Raw genomic sequence first — 12,997 nt, forward strand, 5'->3', positions numbered from 1 at the left:
GCAAAAAACCACAGACAGGAAACATTTGACATCTCAAATATAACATGTCTGTATTAAGAGTCATATTCACAATTACAATAGCTTCACTTCAGCTAAAGTTATTGAATCCCATTGAAATGGGATAAGTTGGGTTGTGGTTCTATACACTCTTACCTGGAAATAAGACCCAGTTATGTAACCTGCTGTTACTGAAGTCACTGGGGCTTGTTTCTGAGTATAAGTATATGAGTGCACTGTTGGTCACAAATAATTTCAGTCAATAGGATTTAGTTACAACTAACTCTAGCTAGACTAGAGTCCATTTACCAAATCCTCACATACTTCCAATCAATGCAGAAAGGCAATTCCAAAGTTCAAATAGAGCAATTTGAAGTCCGTAGCTCTTTAAATGTTTATAACCAGTTGTGGGCCAGCAAAATGCTTCAACTAATAATAAACAGGCTGCTCCATCAAAACACATGCTACTCATTGAAATCTCTTTAAGAATAAAACCAGCTAAATTCAAGGTTCTTGGAATGGTTTTGGGATATCTGATAGCTAATTGTGATGTTTCTACCATAAGTCAAATGGAAACACATGATTCTAGCAACTGTAGGCCTACCAAAACATTGGTCCTGATTTTCATTACCTTCATATGAATGAGGTTATACCCTGTGCCATTATATCCGCCAAAAGAGACAAATAGCCACAAGCTACCACTGAATAGAGTGACCACCTAGATAGACACAAAAACAATGCTTCTCCAAGATATGTTGGTCTACGTGGCTGACAGTCCAGATGTTCCCACCCTATAAATTAACAGTGGTAAAATGAACTGAGAAGTCCTTGACTGCACAAAACGTTCTAAGTGAGCCTAGGAGAAATTTCAGCTGCTGGAAGAATATCTTGATTGGGACCCTAAAGCGGGCAGAGGATTAAATTCCCTTATCATGCCATACGGTTCTGATTCTGATCGCCACCCACCACCGCCATGGCTAATATTTAGGCAGTCGTAAAGCTGCCCATAAGGGACGCGGGTGGTGCTGTGGGTTAAACCACAGAGCCTAGGACTTGCCGATCAGAAGGTTGGCGGTTCGAATCTCCACGATGGGGTGAGCTCCCATTGTTTGGTCCCAGCTCCTGCCAACCTAGCAGTTCAAAAGCACATCAAAGTGCAAGTAGATAAATAGGTACCACTCCAGCGGGAAGGTAAACGGCGTTTCTGTGCGCTGCTCTGGTTTGCCAGAAACAGCTTAGTCATGCTGCCCACATGACCCGGAAGCTGTATGCCGGCTCCCTCGGCCAGTAAAGCAAGACGAGCGCCGCAACCACAGAGTCGACCACGACTGGACCTAATGGTCAGGGGTCCCTTTACCTTTACCTAAAGCTGCCCATCACAAGCTTAACATAATGTGTCATTTGGTCCTCAGTGGAGCCGTGCCCCGAATAGAGACCCACTCAGTCAGAAGCACATGAAATTGGAGAGGCTGCATGGCTCTTAACACTAATGATAATCATCATTATCATCATCATCATTTTTATTTGTATCCCACCCTCCCCAGCCAAAGGCAGACTCAGAGCGGCTAACATAATCCAAATGCAAAACTTTTCAGGGTTTAGACTGCAGTGCACCTAATTTAATTTAGAGGAAATGTGTGATTCAGCTATCAGACATTTGTGTGCTGACCTTTCCCCTTGCAGTCATGTGCGTAAGTGCAATGAGGAGCCAGTGGTGTAGCATGGGTTGTCAGCACCCGGGGCAAGGCAAGTAATTTGCACCCCCTAACCCGTGGATTTGTGCCCCCAACCCGTGGATTTGCGCCCCCTAACCCTAACCCCCAGATGTTGCGCCCGGTGTGGCCGGCCCCCCTTGCACTCCCCACGCTACGCCACTGTGAGGAGCAGCTCTAATTTGATAGTAAGAAACAAACCATAGTTTTTGGTGGGTGTTCATAAGGACTCTAGGTTTGCTCTGGGTTTTGGAAAGTGCTGAGAAATTCAGCCACTCATCCCATCAAATGATTTGAGAAGGGTTCCTAGGTGTCATGGACATCACACAATAATGCCACTCCACCCTATATTTCAAAAAATGCAGATATTATTATTTCAATTTCTTCAACATTAGGTCAAGCATTGAAGTTAATGGAGATGCCTGGAGGTCATCTGCCAGCTCATATTTGCTCCTTACCCTCTTCGTTTGCTAGATCTACAAACAGAAAACACACTGACTAGATCTTGAGTTTGCTAGATGAAACTGCCATCTTTCCACTAGGTGTGCCACCCTGGTGGAAACAGGCTCCAGAATTTGCTAAGTAGGCCACAATGCCTATGTTTCAAAAAAGTAAAAATGAAATCTTGAGTTGAATCTCCTTGTTCATCTGTAGCTCATCTACTGTTGAAATTACAGTGCAAAATCACTCTATTAGCATAGTCCTCACATTTCACCACAAATCATCTATTTTATTCATTCATTAATTCAACCAACCAACCAACCAACCAACCAACCAACCAACCAACCAATTTGTATACCACCCTCCATCCATAGATCTCAGAGTGGTTTACAACATAACTTATTATACAAATAATCTCATGGTAGTAACGTCTGTTCTACTCATCAGCTCCACTTTGTCTACAAACTCTCAAAAAAATTACAAGTTTATTTTTTAAAAAATGATGTTAGAAGCTCTACACATCTGCTAACCCCACCACCAACTCTGATTTACTCCCCATCTAGATAAATGGTTTTGTCTCTTGGTACGATCATGAAGCAATTTTTCACTAAATGTTAAATTGTCAAGAGCATGCAATGGCCCTGGCAGAGGGTGCTTTCAATCTGCTAACATTTTTTGGTGGGATTCAATCACGTACCAGTAAATAGTATTGGATTGGAAACTTTATCTGGGCAACAATCAGGGAGATGGTTGTCCTTCCATCTCTGATCTCAGGGTCCTCCTGATCCTCCGAATTACTATCTAACATTTAAAGGCTAAAAATGGCACATTAAGTGCTCTTGCAAACTTAACATCATGTGTAGTTTGTTCTTAAATCTTACTGAAATCAGTGCCACCAGTTGGTTATTATTCGCTTGAGTCTAATTGCTTGTGACTTAGAAGATGATGGGTTGGGGCCAGAATATACTTTTTCTAGACATGAAGTGCAAAAACAAGCTTATTGAACATCTAGAAGATCCTGCCAAAATGGCTTTTTGGAACTAGCCATCACAGTTTATGTGCACAGGTATGCACTCCACCTGGAGGGATGCGGGTGGTGCTGTGGGTTAAACCACAGAGTCTAGGACTTGCCGATCAGAAGGGCAGCAGTTCGAATCCCTGCGACGAGGTGAGCTCCCATTGCTCAGTCCCTGCACTTGCCAACCTAGCAGTTCGAAAGCACGTCAAAGTGCAACTAGATAAATAGGTACCACTCTGGCGGGAAGAAGAAGAGGAGTTTGGATTTGATATCCCGCTTTATCACTACCCGAAGGAGTCTGAAAGCGGCTAGCATTCTCCTTTCCCTTCCTCCCCCCACAACAAACAGTCTGTGAGGTGAGTGGGGCTGAGAGACTTCAAAGAAGTGTGACTGGCCCAAGGTCACCCAGCAGCTGTATGTGGAGGAGCGGAGACGCAAACCCGGTTCCCCAGATTATGAGTCTATCGCTCTTAACCACTACACCACACCACACCACACTACACCACACCACACTGCACCACACCACACTACACCACATTTCTGTGCACTGCTCTGGTTTGCCAGAAGCGGCTTAGTCATGCTGGCCACATGACCCGGAAGCTGTACGACAGCTTCCTCGGCCAATAAAGCGAGATGAGCGCCGCAACCCCAGAGTCGGCCACGACTGGACCTAATGGTCAGGGGTCCCTTTCCCTTTGCCTATGCACTCTCCCACACCCAGATTCATATCCAAAAAATATCATGTGTGACTATGCACCTAATTTCTGCCCCCAGATTTCCTTTCACTATGTTTGAATGGCATCTGTACAATTTGCTTCATATACTTTTTCTCCAGGCTAGGCTAATAATAATGATGATGATGCCAGTAATACTTTAAACATCTTGAAATGTGAAGTTTAGAAAGCATGAGTGTTGTTTCATGTAACGGATATTTTAGCTGAGTGGGGGAAATGGCAGAGCCATAATTTCTCACTAGAATGCCCCAAACATTCATATTTTTTAAGGACATTGAAGAGAACATACAGAGAAAGAAAAGATGCAACCCTGTGAAATACGTGAAGGGCCTTGATGGTTGCATTGTTTATTTAGCCTACTTCTGTGAAGTCTCTGTGGCGCTGTGATGTTGCCTATGAAGGGGACTGCTTTGGGATGGATAACTTTGGCATGCCCAGGAAACTTACATAACTCCATCGCCTTTACATTCAGAAATGTCACGTGCTGAATGAATGCTTGTTTTTCTTTCGCACTGTAGTGAATTTCTGTTTGCGCAGATGACAGAATATGAATGCAGCATTGAGGAGGACATTTCTTTCCATTTACATAGCTCATGATTCGGTAATGAGAAGCAGATGGGGGGAAACGAAATCCAAAACGGCTTTGTTACAGAAATGATCGTGGAAGCCGCATCTCCTCATTTGATTAGAAATAAAGCAATACAGAGAGCCCTACTACTTCCTCTTCACATGCATCAGTTCAAAGGACATTCGGCAAGAAATTCCAATGGACCCCTTTTTGCATAGGGATTAAAGGTAATTGTATAGCTAAGCAAAACTAACAGAGAGTAAAATAACCGTTCCATGAGCAGTCAACCCATTAGTGGAGTGTGTCAAAGTGATTACTGTGTTATATATTTAGACACAGTTAATGAACCATGTGGGACACAGGTGGCGCTGTGGGTTAAAGCCTCAGCGCCTAGGACTTGCCGATCGAAAGGTCGGTGGTTCGAATCCCTGCGGCGGGGTGCGCTCCCGCTGCTCGGTCCCAGTGCCTGCCAACCTAGCAGTTCGAAAGCACCTCCGGGTGCAAGTAGATAAATAGGGACCACTTACCGGCGGGAAGGTAAACGGCGTTTCCGTATGCGGCTCTGGCTCGCCAGAGCAGCGATGCCACGCTGGCCACGTGACCCGGAAGTGTCTCCGGACAGCGCTGGCCCCCGGCCTCTTGAGTGAGATGGGCGCACAACCCCAGAGTCTGTCAAGACTGGCCCGTACGGGCAGGGGTACCTTTACCTTTACCTTTAATGAACCATGTGCTACCCTTTTAGTTATACTTCTGGTGCACCTGTGAATCACCACCTCTGATGCACCTTTGACCACAGAGAAGAAGTTCTGCAGCATGCTAGGTAAGGTAAAAGGTAAAGGACCCAGTCCAGTCAAAGGCGACTATGGGGTTGCGGTGCTCACCTTGCTTTCAGGCGAGGGAGCTGGCGTTTGTCCACAGACAGCTTTCCGGGTCATGTGGCCAGCATGACTAAACCACTTCTGGCGCAACGGAACATCGTGACTGAAGTACCGTTTACCTTCCCACCACAGTGGTTATGAATGAATATATGTGCTCTCTGTAAGTTCAATGTGCTCTCCATAAGTTTTGGAATAATAATAATAATAATAATAATAATAATAATAATAATATTCTTTATACCCCCTGCCCATCTGGCTGGGTTGCCCCAGCCACTCTGGGCAAATCTGGACTACAACTCCCATCATCCCTGAGCATTAGCTATGACGGCTGGGGCTGATGGGAGTTGTACACAACCTCTGGATATTCCACATTGGCTATACGTGCTTTAAACCTTCAGGCCTTAAGGGAAGATGTATTGTCAGTTCCTTCACAAGTAGAAACTTGTGGCCCTTTTTATGTAAATGATTAGACAGTGTTTAATTGTATTGTTAGGGGACGCAGGTGGCGCTGTGGGTTAAAGCCTCAGCGCCTAGGGCTTGCCGATCGAAAGGTCGGCGGTTCGAATCCCTGCGGCGGGGTGCGCTCCCGCTGCTCGGTCCCAGCGCCTGCCAACCTAGCAGTTCGAAAGCACCTCCGGGTGCAAGTAGATAAATAGGGACCGCTTACCAGCGGGAAGGTAAACGGCGTTTCCGTGTGCGGCTCTGGCTCCGGCTCTGGCCAGAACAGCGATGTCACGCTGGCCACGTGACCCGGAAGTGTCTCCAGACAGCGCTGGCCCCTGGCCTCTTAAGTGAGATGGGCGCACAACCCCAGAGTCTGGCAAGACTGGCCCGTACGGGCAGGGGTACCTTTACCTTTACCTTAATTGTATTGTTTTTCATTTATATTCATTTTTTAATATTGAACGAGCTGTGGATGTACTACACTCTATGATTTTATAAATACACTGCTCTAAAAGTGTTTATATAGGTGCGAAATAAAATGCATTTATTTCAGTTACAAGAGACTATTATTTTCTGGTATTGTGCTGCCTCTTGGTGGCGGCAAGTGACTATTTCTCAACTTTAGGGTAGAGACAAAGCATGTCACCAAGTTTCATGTTTTGTTTTCATGACTATCAAACAGCACTTTGGTTAATTATTTTTTAACACTCATAAATGATATTTATACTGTTTCAGTGAAATTCAGCATTCCTTTCTCTATGTGGCTGCTGTAGCTTTTTGGAGCCATGTATCGTTTGTTTTTTTTTTGCTGTTGTGAAGAAGCAGGAGCCATGAAAATAATGCAAATATTCAGGGAGATGAGTATTTGCATTTTTTAAAATAACCCCAATAATAAGGAGTCTTCTGGCACCTTTAAAGACTGGAGCTACACTCACACATTAAAGCACTACTTTAAGCAATCATGTCTTCTCCCAAAGAATTCTGGGATCTGTAGTTTGTTAACTCTGTCTTTTTCCTAACAGAGTTGCACTTCACAGACTTTCCTGGGAAAGTGTGTTCTCCTTCATGGAGAGCACGTGTTGCAGTGGGGGCCGACACTCCAAAGTTGTGGGGTGGGCTAATTGATTGTTGGCCACTGATGTGATTGGGCTTCCCTTGTTCCCTTGTTGTTGGGAAGAAGTTAATGTTGATTGACAGCCAGAAATACTAAAACTCCCTGCACGAGACGTAGAGCTTCCTCTTTTCGCCCGTGCATCGGATTGCCCGTCCCCCCTCCCTATATTTAGGGTTGTTCGCTTTGACCTTGCTATGCCTGTCATGGGGTCGTCTGCTCTTGGGGCAGGGGCCCGGTAGGAATTTTGTCCATCTGGCTGATTGGCTGGGGCCATTTGGTTTTTGCCTACTGCGTAGCAAATCGTCACAACTTGTCAGGTTGCGGTTAGGCATTGGTTTATGGTTTGGTTGGTTGAGGGGCATGGATTGGCTGTGCCTGCCACTCTAATGCTGCTGCTGCAAGGGATTTCGTTAAAGGAATACAGGGGCTCACTATGGCTTTTGTCCACCCTGTCAAGGGGCTCGGGCCATGCAAGAGTCCCTGGTTGCATTTGGGGAGGGCTGAGGGCAGGTTCTCTGCTCCGTTGCTACCCCCAAGTGTATTCCCCTTTTCTGACTTTCGCAGGCGTGCGGAATGTCAGTCTGTACCCCATGGGGGGGGGCAGATAGTCGCAACCAATGCCTAAGCAACCACTCACATTTTTGTATTTTAATAAAGTTGTGGCCAAAATTATGCCAAAAACCTTAAAAAAAATTCTGTGTGATGTGTGAGTTATTGGGGTGGCCCTGGGGACCTCGACACGTAAGAGGGACTGGCTGTTAAACTGCTCTGACATTGTGAAGGAAATAGGGGTCCCCTAACAACTCTCAGGGACGCAGGTGGCGCTGTGGGTTAAAGCCTCAGCGCCTAGGGCTTGCCGATTGAAAGGTCGGTGGTTCGAATCCCTGCGGCGGGGTGCGCTCCCGCTGCTCGGTCCCAGCGCCTGCCAACCTAGCAGTTCGAAAGCACCTCCGGGTGCAAGTAGATAAATAGGGACCGCTTACCAGCGGGAAGGTAAACAGCGTTTCCGTGTGCGGCTCTGGCTCTGGCTCTGGCTCTGGCCAGAGCAGCGATGTCACGCTGGCCACGTGACCCGGAAGTGTCTCCGGACAGCGCTGGCCCCTGGCCTCTTAAGTGAGATGGGCGCACAACCCCAGAGTCTGTCAAGACTGGCCCGTACGGGCAGGGGTACCTTTACCTTTACCTTAACAACTCTCAGCACTTTTACCAAACTGCAACTCCCAGAATTCTTTGGAGGATGCCATGACAGTTTAAAGTGGCATCATAGTATTGCGTGAATGTGGCCTAACTCATTTATTACAGACCCTCCAAGTGTCCCTATTTTCCAGGGACAGTTCTGGATTTACAGAAGCCATCCTGGTTTCTGATTTGATCATGGAATGTCCTGCTTTTCCTTAGGACGTCCCTTTTGTCATTGGAGAAATGCTGGCAGCTATGGTAGGTTATCCTTATTTTAATCAGAGAAATGTTGGAAGGTATGGAGTTATGTGACTGCCAAGCCAAGGAGATAAGCCATAATAACATACCCTCCAACATTTCTCTGATGAAAATAGAGGCTAATAATAATAATAATAATAATAATAATAATAATAATAATACCCCGACGATCTGACTTGCCCAGCCACTCTGGGCAGCTTCCAACATATATAAAAACACAACAAAACATTAACCATTAAAAGACTTCCCTATACAGGGCTGCCTTCAGATGTCTTCTAAAGGTTGTATAGTTGCTTAAGTTTTTGTGGGCCACTGTACCCTACAGCAGATGCTGAAATGTTGCACCTTTACTGGAAGTTTTGGCCTGTGGTCACAAAAGGCTTACACCATGGGAAATGTGTTAAGTCTTTAAGGTGCCAGAAGACTTCTTGTTTTGCTGCAAAAGACGAACACAGACACCACTCTTGGAGTTTCATCTGATTGTTGTTGCGGGATGGAAGCTTCTGTTCCCCCAGCTGCAGCCCATTCCTCCTATGTTGTAGGCTACACACACACTTTTCTAGAGACTTCCCCTGAGTCTGGAATGGCTTTTTAGGAAGAACAAGGAGTTCCTCCTAGTGGTGGGCTGGGGCAGAGCAGATGCCCACAGCACCAGCAATGACATCATCTGCCTAAGTGCCTAAAATCACTGACCAACCTGCCTTGCTTTGGTGAGCAAATGAGATGGGGATGGGACTTTCAAGTGTTAACTCCTGTTTGCAACAGATTAGCATGGAGAAAAGTCAGGGAATGTGAACATAATTAAGCAGAGGTTGGAAACTTTCCTTTGATGCTATTCCAACTTCGTAGCAGCAGTTTCAATGATAACACTGCGTTTCTGTCTGCATTTCTGATTAAAAGCTACAGGTTGCATCTCAGCTGACTGGAGATCCTTTGTTACAGCTCAGTGTGTTTTACAAACTCTAATCTATGCAGCTAGAAGCAAACACCATGGATTTGGGTGGTTCCCAGAACAACCGTGCACAGGGTGCTCAGCCAAATTTCAACATGCTAACTACTTTCTCACCCTTTTCCACCTCACTGCTGCTGACCCTAATACAGTGGTACCTCAGGTTAAGAACTTAATTTGTTCTGGAGGTCCGTTCTTAACCTGAAACTGTTCTTAACCACTTTAGCTAATGGGGCCTTTTGCTGCCGCCGGAGCACAATTTCTCTTCTCATCCTGAAGCAAAATTCTTAACCCGAGGTACCATTTCTGGGTTAGTGGAGTTTGTAACCTGAAGCGTCTGTAACCTGAAGCATTTGTAACCTGAGGTACCACTGTAAACTGTGTAGTATTGTAGCATTTATTGCTGCTGTTTTGTATCTATCATCTATCTATCTATCTGGTTCAACACATCTGTGTGGATGTTTTGAACACCCCTTGGGAGTGTGGCAATAGGAATAGTCTCCTTCACTTTAAAATTTACCACAGCAGCATTGGTTGTAGTGTACCAAATATTCTCTAATGACTTGGATTTTAAAAAACCACCACCACATGCATAATAGGTTTACACAACACACTTCCCCCAGCAACCAGAAACCCTATTGTGCATGTGTTGTTGTTTTATCAATGCAATTAGAGAATATTTTGTACAGGACTATGAAAAAGCCTTGAGTGGATGAGGTGAGCCCCTGTGGTGATCAGCCCCATCTGCTTCTTCAACTCACCCCCAATACTGCACCTCTGCTTCCATGACTTATCGGTGACAGTTGTGAGAAGATCAGGCAAGAACAACAACAAAAAGGAGGGGATGCTGGTTCCCACAATGTTGTACCAAACAGAGGATCTGGAAAGAAGCTACTTTGAGATGAATCTGCACATTCCAAAACTATTCAGAGCATGTCTTTAAGAAAGGATGCCAGACAGACACTCTCTGGTGGCAATGGTGAACATTTCTCCTTTGTCTCGTGGCATCACCCCTTGAGATTTCAGAAGAAGGATGAAGCCTGCATGCTGCTCTCACTCCAAAGCAACTTGGCAGACCAGCCCTCATTGGCTCATAAACAGAATCTGGCACTTTCCTCATTTCAAGCCCCAAGATGCTTTTGCCACACACTGATTATACCTGGCACCCCTGTGCAACTCCATTTCTTCTGAGATTGAGTGTACAGACTATTTCTATTCTGTGTCAGTTTCACATGTATTTTATGATAGAGTAGTCCTTCCTGTTTCCTTCTCTCTCTCTCTCTCTCTCTCTCTCTCTCTCTCAATTTTGCATGAAAATTCCAATTCAAATAGCATTTAAATTAGAGGCGTGCACTGACCACAAAATCAACGGCTCACCTCAGTCTGAGGTGCTTCATAGGCCTGCCTGATTTGGCTCTTTGTTAACAAATTTTTTGCGGTCTCTGTTCGCTTTAAACCATACCTTGTTTAAGAGGCAACAGCACTCTGCCAAGAGGGAGTGTTTAGTGCTGCTTGGTGGAAGGAAGCCTGGGAAATATAAAATCCTTCAGCTGGTGGCAGTGAAAGGTTCATGGGAAGGGAGCAAGAACAGATGCGGGCACTCTGCTTTGACCAGATCTCCCTTCCTATCACAGTACGTGGCCCAGGGTTGAGCTGGGGTGCCATGACATACTCAAATAAGCTCCCTGTGTAAATTAGAGCCCTAGGTCACATGCACACCATATATTTAAAGCACCATGGCACCCCTTTAAATAGCCATGGCTTCCCCCAAAGAATTCTGGGAAAAGTAGTTTTGATAAGGTTGAGTTGGTAGGAGACCCTTATTGTCCTATCTGGTCCTTCTTCCCAGGGAACTCTGGGAACTGTAGCTCTGGAAACAGGGGTCTTGTTATGTACTAAGCTTGGATCCTAGAACAATAGGCAAGTAGGATCCTGAAATGCAACAACTGATTGGCTTGCAGGAAAACACCAATCAGGCTCCAGGAGGAAGTTAATCAGCCTATTAGGCTGGTAGGATCGTAGAATGCAACAATGGATTGGCCCGCAGGAAAAGACGAATCAGGCTCCAGCAGGGAAGCAGAATCAGCCAATCAGACAGGACTCATTGTGTAAATGATGTATATAAAAGCCTGGGGTTGGGGGGGGGGGCAATTCAATCACTGTTTTACAAGCTGCAGTAAAGAGCATGAAATCACTACAGGACTCCCGAGTATATTTCCGGTCTCCTGACAATTCTCTGCAACCTACAGCTCCCAGAATTCTTTGGGGCAAGTTGTGGCTGTTTAAAGTGGTGCTTTCATAGTGCTTTCAAAGTATGGTGCGAATGTGGCTCTTATAGTGTTCTTAATCAAGCACACTCAAATAGAGCAGACTCTCTGCTGCATGCATTCAGCTGCTCACACCTGGTGAGAGGGGCTGAAAGGCTCGTCTTAAGGGAAACGGCTTGGTAGCCTGGCCACCAGATCTATGTAAAATGGCAAGAGGATTGCAGACAGGTGGCCCAAAGCCTTTCCGACTGCATTCATTTCTCGCATCTTCTGTAATTTCTCAATGTCTGAGGAAGAAGGAAATGTTCAGTATGTTACCACAACATTAGCACAGCCTGAGGATCTGCTGGCAAAACTTTAACCCTGAGCTCCTGTTTTGACACCTTTCATATAGCAACTTATGAAAATGGGGCCATAAAACTTATTAGGGGTGATGAAACTTTTCTAACTGTTCTTCCTGTGAAAGCCATCCAAATCTTTATTCTTTCTCCCTTCCTCCCACTCTCTGCAACTAACACACTTCCAGTCTTTCTCGTATAAGTTCAAAAGTGTAGAAATTTTGCATATCTTAAATATTTCAATCTAAAGCCAATCAGTCTCTCTGAGCAGTCTTGGTATGTGGCAGCTGAGCACAGACCCTCAAGTTTGTTGTTGTTTAGTTGTTTAGTTGTGTCTGACTCTTCGTGACACCATGCACCAGAGTTAAAAGGTAAAGGTAAAGGGACCCCTGACCAACGGACCAGAGTTAAAGGTAAAGGGACCCCTGACCATTAGGTCCAGTCGTGGCCGACTCTGGGGTTGCGGCGCTCATCTCGCTTTATTGGCCAAGGAAGCCGGCATACAGCTACTGGGTCATGTGGCCAGCATGACTAAGCCGCTTCTGGCGAACCAGAGCAGCGCACGGAAACGCCATTTACCTTCCCGCCGGAGCGGTACCTATTTATCTACTTGCACTTTGATGTGCTTTTGAACTGCTAGGTTGGCAGGAGCAGAGACTGAGCAAAGGGAGCTCATCCCGCTGTGATAATTCAAACCGCCAACCTTCTGATCAGCAAGTCCTAGCCTCTGTGGTTTAACCTACAGTGCCACCCGCGTCCCTGGACCAGAGTTAGGTGCACGCAAAATCTGATCTGCTGTAGTATGGAGTCACTGGAGCAAATGGATATCTTAGTCTTTCCCTACTGAGACGAAGTCTTTAGCTTATCAGTCACTCGGAGGCTCAAAGGTCTTGCTTATCACTGGTTATGTTGTTAGTTATTATGAGAACACTGCATTTCCTCACTTTAATTTAAACACCAGAGCTGTGGAATCTGTAGAACCAATAAGTGCAAACTTGTCGTCCTTGCTTTGTTATTGAAACCTCGGCTCAAGCAGCACAAACAACTCCAGTAATCCTATTGTAGGTGGCTGAATGCTTCCTAGCGTGAAGTTTTGCCTT

General features: G+C 45.6%; 1 protein-coding gene across 1 annotated transcript in view; it reads right to left on the bottom strand.

Moving 5' to 3' along the window:
- Positions 1–12,997, bottom strand: part of IGSF10 (immunoglobulin superfamily member 10) — a 310,917-nt gene that overhangs the window by 85,761 nt on the left and 212,159 nt on the right. The gene's annotated exons all lie outside the window — the stretch shown is intronic.

The sequence above is a fragment of the Podarcis cretensis genome, assembly GCF_951804945.1.
Source record: "Podarcis cretensis genome assembly, chromosome: 5".
In the NCBI taxonomy this organism is placed as follows: Eukaryota; Metazoa; Chordata; class Lepidosauria; order Squamata; family Lacertidae; genus Podarcis; species Podarcis cretensis.